Source organism: Hydra viridissima, unplaced genomic scaffold (assembly GCF_058129835.1).
Source record: "Hydra viridissima isolate aposymbiotic clone 2 unplaced genomic scaffold, HvirCarnegie_v1 scaffold_5, whole genome shotgun sequence".
Lineage (NCBI taxonomy): Eukaryota > Metazoa > Cnidaria > Hydrozoa > Anthoathecata > Hydridae > Hydra > Hydra viridissima.
The window spans coordinates 3,588,741-3,596,068 of record NW_028324304.1 but is presented as its reverse complement, the minus strand read 5'-3'; positions in this window follow the sequence as shown (position 1 = coordinate 3,596,068).

Sequence of the window (7,328 nt, the reverse complement as noted above, 5' to 3'; positions counted from 1 at the left end):
TGTTTCAAGAAATATAAACAATAATTTCAAACTATAAGGTATGTATTGATCAGATTTAAAGCTGCACAACTCTAGAAGTTTCTCAATGTAAATATAGCTCAGCATGATTTTGGACGGGAAGAGAAAAGGTTGGGAAAGGTGTGGATAGCAGAACAGGTTTCCTAAGCTAAATTGTCTTCTTCAATATTTTGAACTGTTTTTTTAAGCATTCTGCACCTCCTTTGCCAGCCTTTTCTTCTTAACTGTTTTGTCTTATGTTTTTTATGAAGAAAAGAAAGTTGTACAACTCATATACATTTTCCATGCAAAGCGATCGTTGAGACACTAAAGGGAGAAAGAATTCTATTATGTTGTTACTTCTACGAAACTAGCACACAAGTTAACGTTAGATTTTATCAATTTATGGTGATACTATGGTAAAGCAGATAAATGAGACCAAAGTTTATTTACCACTACGATGACATGCAGCGCGGGCGTACATATCTCTTCGAATCTCAAGTCAGCCAGCTCGATTGGAATTATACTCAGTAAGAGGAACGGTGAGGAAAAATGTGGACCGTCAGCTGCGGCCATTGGCTGACTATGTGGAGCGGCTTATTGGCTGTGCCTGATTCCGACACATACAGCCAATGGGAACTACGTGCCGATTCGCACGGGGCCCCTTGAACAACAATTGTTAACAGATCAATCTATTCAATTATTAAGAATGAAAGTAAGCACATTTGTTAAAATTTGATAAATAGATAACTCTTAAGTCACCTAGGCAGCATAAATTCTGGCATCAGTTTTTTCAAAAAGTAGCGACAAAAAATATTCTGAGAACAGACTTTTTTTTACCTCGAAAGATGTTGATTTATTTCTTTTTAACTTGCTTAACATAGGATGATGTATGGCAGAACTTATTCCCAGACAAAGTGTGTCTGGGAATAAGTTTCGCCATACATTGAATCCAGAAATATTCCTCGCCAAATCTAAAAACGAAAAGACATTGTCTGGTAAACACCGTTTAAATTTTAGAGCAGAAAATCCACGACCATAAATGCCTCTTACATATTTGTATTGCTGAGATAAACTTATCCTTATCTGTTGTGAAGTTATGTCCCTTATTTCTATTTGCTGTTGCATTTTTTACTGTTTACGTTTTTTTCATATACAATTATTTACTAACTAGAATATATAATTCGAGTTCAAAAGTCAATTTACGTGTTTAATTGAATTTACTAATCACGTCTTGTTTATACTTACCTTCAATACATTATACTGTGTTTTTAAACATTATTTAAACAAGTGACAGTTAGAGGAAGCTCTAACATATTGTTAAGATAAAGCGAAAGAAAGCTGGTAGGGGTTCACAAAAAAGGGAAGAGCCTAAGAGTCAGATTATGAGGAAGCTTCGTAAGAGTTAGAAGTGAGGAAGACGAGTTACAGCTATTGGGGACATATGAGCGGGTATACAGGAATAAAGGAGATTTGTAGTCGGATACGGCAAAATGAAGGACCATTAGAGAAAAGAAGGAAGAGTAACGATAGTTTGATCAAATTTTAAGTAAAATTTAAAGGTAAAAAGTTTACAATTAAGGATAAAATCTAAAGGAAAATGATTGAATTAAAAAAAAAAAACAATATCATGCGCAAAGAAAAGTAAGTGCATAATTTAATTAAGTCAAAGTGCTACCATAACACAGAATCAGAAGACATCCCCACACCCTTACTCACCCAATCTTCCTAAGCTACAAATCACTAATACCCTATCCTATACTCTAATCTTATCTAAGTAAACTTTACAAAAGCCGAATAAACAAGAAGTAAACATAAAAATAAGTAAAGACTCGCCTCACGACATTACGTCATAGAACGCAACTAATTGCCACTTTCTTCCAAGTATTTACATATAAATTGTGACGGGCGTCACATGTTTTAGCATACAATGCAAGACACAGGGAGCATAATGATAATTGATTTTTGAAATACAAAACTTTGCAACTCTAGTGAACAAAATGCAATAGTTATAACTTGAAATGAATTTCACGGGCCTTATCACAGCATTTTAATTGGCTCTCAAACGACTCCAAAGCAGCACGTACAAGATCCATGGAAGCTTTATTCAGTGCTTGATGAAAATCTCGTCAAAGGCTTTACATAACGATTTAAGCCTTTGCAAATGGTTTACTTTTTAGCACGAGGGCTGTGTCCAATAAAGGGAGAAAGAATTCTGTTACGTTTTTATTTTCATGAAATTACCACACAAGCTAATGTTAGTTTGAGAAATTGAGCGGGTTAATATTTGGGGATAAGGGAGTTAATGAAGTTTCTAACATGCATGCGTAGACAGTTTTGAGTACTTTTGAAAATGTAATTAGAGGCACTATCTTGCTTAAAGATAAATAAGTAGGTTGAAGAGAGAAGTCTGTTCACCTGAATGTAACAGATATCGTTGATTGCATTGTTTTTGACACTATCATTGACGAAAATGAGATGGCTATTAGCAGATTGGCTAAAAAAAGCTCTAACTATCAGGTTTTTGATAGAAGCAGAGCGAGCGATTCTCATCACTGAGCACCATCTAAGTGCTTTAAGCTAAATTGAGATAGTATAAAAGTTTCTTCGCTAGAAGGAGCAACGAATCTACTTCATTAGAATTTTTTGGCAGGGGTAACAAGTTTATATTTGAATGGGGAAACCAATCTGATTAGAATTTTAAGCATAATGAGACACAGCATAACAATCAAAAATCCATAGTACACCCAAAAAAAACAACATCAACAAATCCAAAATTATCAACAGGCGAGGGATGTATATTTAAAATGAATTTATCTTTTTGAAACATGTAAAACTAAATATCATTTATATACTATTAAAACTGTTGAAGGATTACAAATGCTTACAATATATACGTAAAGCTACACACGGTTGTCAGCTAGCAGGCGAGAATTCCTAAACAAAACAGATTGCCATCGCAAAATGCCCTGATTCATGTTTTGTTTTAGTTTACTTATGTAGAAAAAAAGGGAGCTTTTGCTAAATCCTGTTTGGGTTAAACTTAAGTAACAGGTCGAAGATGCTTGAGCAATTGACGGGCTAAATAGCGAGAAATAAAGATAGGCAATTAATATGCAGTCCTTAGGGTGTACTACTAACAATATTACATTTGAAAAGTAACATTTTATAGAAAAAATATTCTTTTAGTTGCATCAAGCATTTAAATGAAATCTTTTGCTATCCATTGATATCACACAAGTACGAAATAACTAAGCATTAAAGATCGGGTCCAACAGGGATTATCCTACTAGTTTAAGTTCGGTGGTCTTATATATTTGACTTACTTTTTAATGAAGTGAATGGTATTCTGTATTGCTAAGTATTACTAAGATCTTTGAGAGTTGATTTGACCTCCTCTGGATTTAAATATACAACTTTATCATACTAAAATCTTAATACGATAAAACAACTAGAAGTTTAAATTTTTACGCAACAAACAATAAGAATCTAAATCAGAATTTTTTAATTCACTTATCATGTATGTGATGGCAAGAATAATATATTTGCTGATTTTTTTTGACTCACTTATGATGTATGTGATGGCAAGAATAATATATTTGCTGATTTTGAGAGGTGAAAAAAATAATGAAGTAAAAAGTATGTTGTCTGCCTTTTTAATTTTTTTTAATTGCAAATTTCGACACTTAATTGCAATTTTTTTTGTTTTTATACACCTCGCTGTTTAAGCATAAATTGTTCGCAAAAAAAATTCGCAGTAAAAATTCTTTAACAATTTTAAGGAAAATATATTTCTTCTGCAGCTAAGAGAAGTCAATACTGGATTGTAAAGTCTTCACAAAAAAATTTATAATTGAATCTTCCAGTTCAATAATTTTAAAAACTTTATAATTTTAAAAACTGTCTGATTTTAAAAACTGTATAAATTTCTGTGAGTTTTTTTAGAGCGTCCAAATAACTTAGAGGCTAGAGCAACAATATGATCAAATTGTAATAACACACGTACTATTAAGGTACTTGAAACGTACCAAGGTTATTTTGTTTCTCAAAAGAAAATTTCATAAATTTTATAAGTAGCAATATCCACGCAGTAAAACATTGAAAAACGCGCGTTTTTTGGTTTTTTAATTAAAAAAAAAAGCTTAAAAAAGTTTACACAAAAAGTTATCATCAAAGAAAGAAAAATGATGCAAAATGATGCATTTCTCATTTAAATTTTATTTGCAAGGTACACTACATAAAAGCGCTTTTTAATAATAATAAAAAAAAAACGGAATAATACAAATATTTTGCCGGTATGAAAAATGGTAAAACAAATATTTAGAGTGAAATTTTTTCGACAGTTTTTCCAACATTTCTAATTGGCGGAAAATACTGTTTGAAAAATGCTGAAATTGAACAACTGTTTGACAAAAAGATTTTCTGCATCTTTTGTAATTTTCTCTCATTCAAACAAAAAGCTTTATGTCTTGTTCTGGTTAATAGTAGATTTTTGGTTTAAAGACTTAAGTCAAATTTTAGCACAAATTATTGAAACTTTGCTTGATATGTTAATTTGAGTTAAAAAATAAACTAATTTCCTAAGTAAAAAAGACATAAATATTTATTCTCTTAACCGAAGAAAATGAAAAAATTTTAAAAAACACAGGTAAAGTTTATAGCTACGACTTAAATCAGTTGTGAAAGCAAACATACTTTTAATGTATTGCTAAAAACTTAGTTTATGGAAGTCAAATATGATAAAAAAAAAAGAGATTAGTAATTCTAGTTTTGTTACTAAGGCGTTGCTAAAGTCAACAGCATGATCACTATTAAGAAAATGAAATTTAAAGATATTTTATACTCATGAATAATACAAGACTAAATAAAATGAAAGAGGATAAAATTTGCAGTAAAACTATTTTAAAAACAATTTTTTTATATTTTGCCCCAAAGTCAATATTTTTTTAAAACTGTAATATATTTAATTTGAATTTCTTTAACACTAGGAGGAGACTTAAAATACACTAGCCATATAGAAATATACGATATAAATTTTTTGGTGACCCTAGGAATATATTAAAAGAAAAATACTCCCCCATGAGTACTCCTTCGATTGGTCCAAGCAGCCCTAATGTAATTAGCTAAATAAGTGTTGCTTAAAAAGATCTGTATGAGAGCTCCAAGTACAAGGTACCCTACATGCAGATGATTTAAAAAAGTTTTATAAAAAAAGTAAAAATTTAATTTTTTTTTTTAAAAAAAAATAAGCAATTTACTGTGAGAGACTTTTAGGAAAGACTTTATAAAAGTAAAATTAAAACAAATCTATTTTCTGTAATTATAGAAACCGTATTCAAACTGTTCAAAATATCCTGTCTGATATTCTTCCATTCTATTTAAAATCATTTTAAATTTGGTGTAATTTATTTTAAAACTCAGTTTAGACAATTAAACATTTCAACAATTCAGGGGCGATTTTTTTGACTCATATTACATCTCATTTTTCCGCTCTAGCCCATGTCAGAGAGTCTTTTCGCACTCCGTCAGGGATAAGGGGATATAGTTATCTATAGCATTATTGTATTATCTATAGCTATAATAAATTAAAAAACAAATGTTTTAAAAAAATCATGGAATTCAAATATTTATTTATACTATCTAACTCTACTTTAAAGTAATAAAACAACTATTATGTTGTTCTTTAAAAGTCTTTCGAAGAATAAAACTATCAACACTGTTAAGAGTTCGCTCATCTCTTCAAGAATCGAAAAGAATCTAATATTTAAAAGAAGCATTTTTCTTTTTGCAACATGTTGTTCCAAGAGATTTTAGCTCGTCATTTCTTAGAAATGCTTTAACTCCTGCATTATGCGCCATTTTAAATATTTTGCATTAAAGAAGTCAAATCTTTTCAAATTGATTATTGAAAAACAAAATACAAATAAAAAGATAAACAAATTTCATTAAAAAAATTTAGAACATCATGTATTCTATTTCTTTTTTGTAAATAAAACTTTTATTAACCTCTTGATGACCTTAAAACAATACATTTTGACTGACAATTTTTTTGGGTTTGTAATTTTTTTTATGGAACGTTTAAAATTTATTATTTATTATAAAGGAATCCTTTTTTTTTTTTTGTAAATAATAAAATAAAAATTTCAGAATATGATTTATCATGTAGTAAAATAAAATTGGGGGGCGTCCATTTATGGAACTTATTAAATATTATTTTTCAAATCCTGGTTTAAACTCAGCATAAGGAAAAAGAGCAAATTCTCTTTACAAAAGTTGAAAACCAACGACGCTAAAAATATTTTTTCTAAGCACTTGTGTTACGTTCGTTCATTGGTTAATAACGGTCAAACGGCATTGACCATCATTTTTTCATTGTACGATCAACCGTTGTCGTTAAAATTATATAAAGGTTGTTTAGCAAAACGTTATGAAAAGTATCCTTTTTAAAATTATTAACAACCGTTAGTAATCATAAGAGTTGAAGTTTTATTATTGATAGAATCATAAATTTATGAACATGAATTTCAATTTCTCTGCAAATGAAAAAAAGGAGATTCAACTCATCTCTAGTAATGATTATAAACACAATAATGTCAGCTGATATTCTAAAATGAGGTTAAAACTGAGTCGGATGACTTAAAACCCCAAAAAATTATTGTTTAAAACTTAAATTTAAGTTTCTCTTTGGACCGTAAATATATATATATATATATATATATATATATATATATATATATATATATATATATATATATATATATATATATATATATAGTCAGAGAAATAAGTATCCGAACAAAACATTTTATTGTGAAAAATAAACTTTGTTAGGTTATTTCAGAAAAACATTTGTTTTTGCTTTTATAATTATTCTAAAAGCAAATTTAATCACGATTTTATAAAGCAAAAAATTATTGAGTTAAGCCTAAAACAACATCAAAAATAGATCGACAAATTGTCAAGATGGTGCAAAAAAGCCGCATTTTATCAGTACCAAAAGTGTCAAGCCGACTTGAGAAAGATTTTGGGTTACAAGTGAACTCATGTACTATTCGAAATCGATTGAAAGAAAGTGGATTCAAAACAAGACTTCCACGCAAGAAACCATTCCTTTCAAAAATCCATCAAAAACGAAAACTTGCATTTGCTAAAAAATATGTAAATATGCCGGTATCATTCTGGAGGAAGGTTTTGTGGACGGACGAGTCAAATTGTAATCTTGTGAATTCCCATGGAGCTCAAAAAAAAAGGAGAAAAAAAGTTGAAGCATTCACACTCAGTTGTATTCGAGGAACAGTAAAATTTAGTGGAGGCAATGTTATGGTATGGGG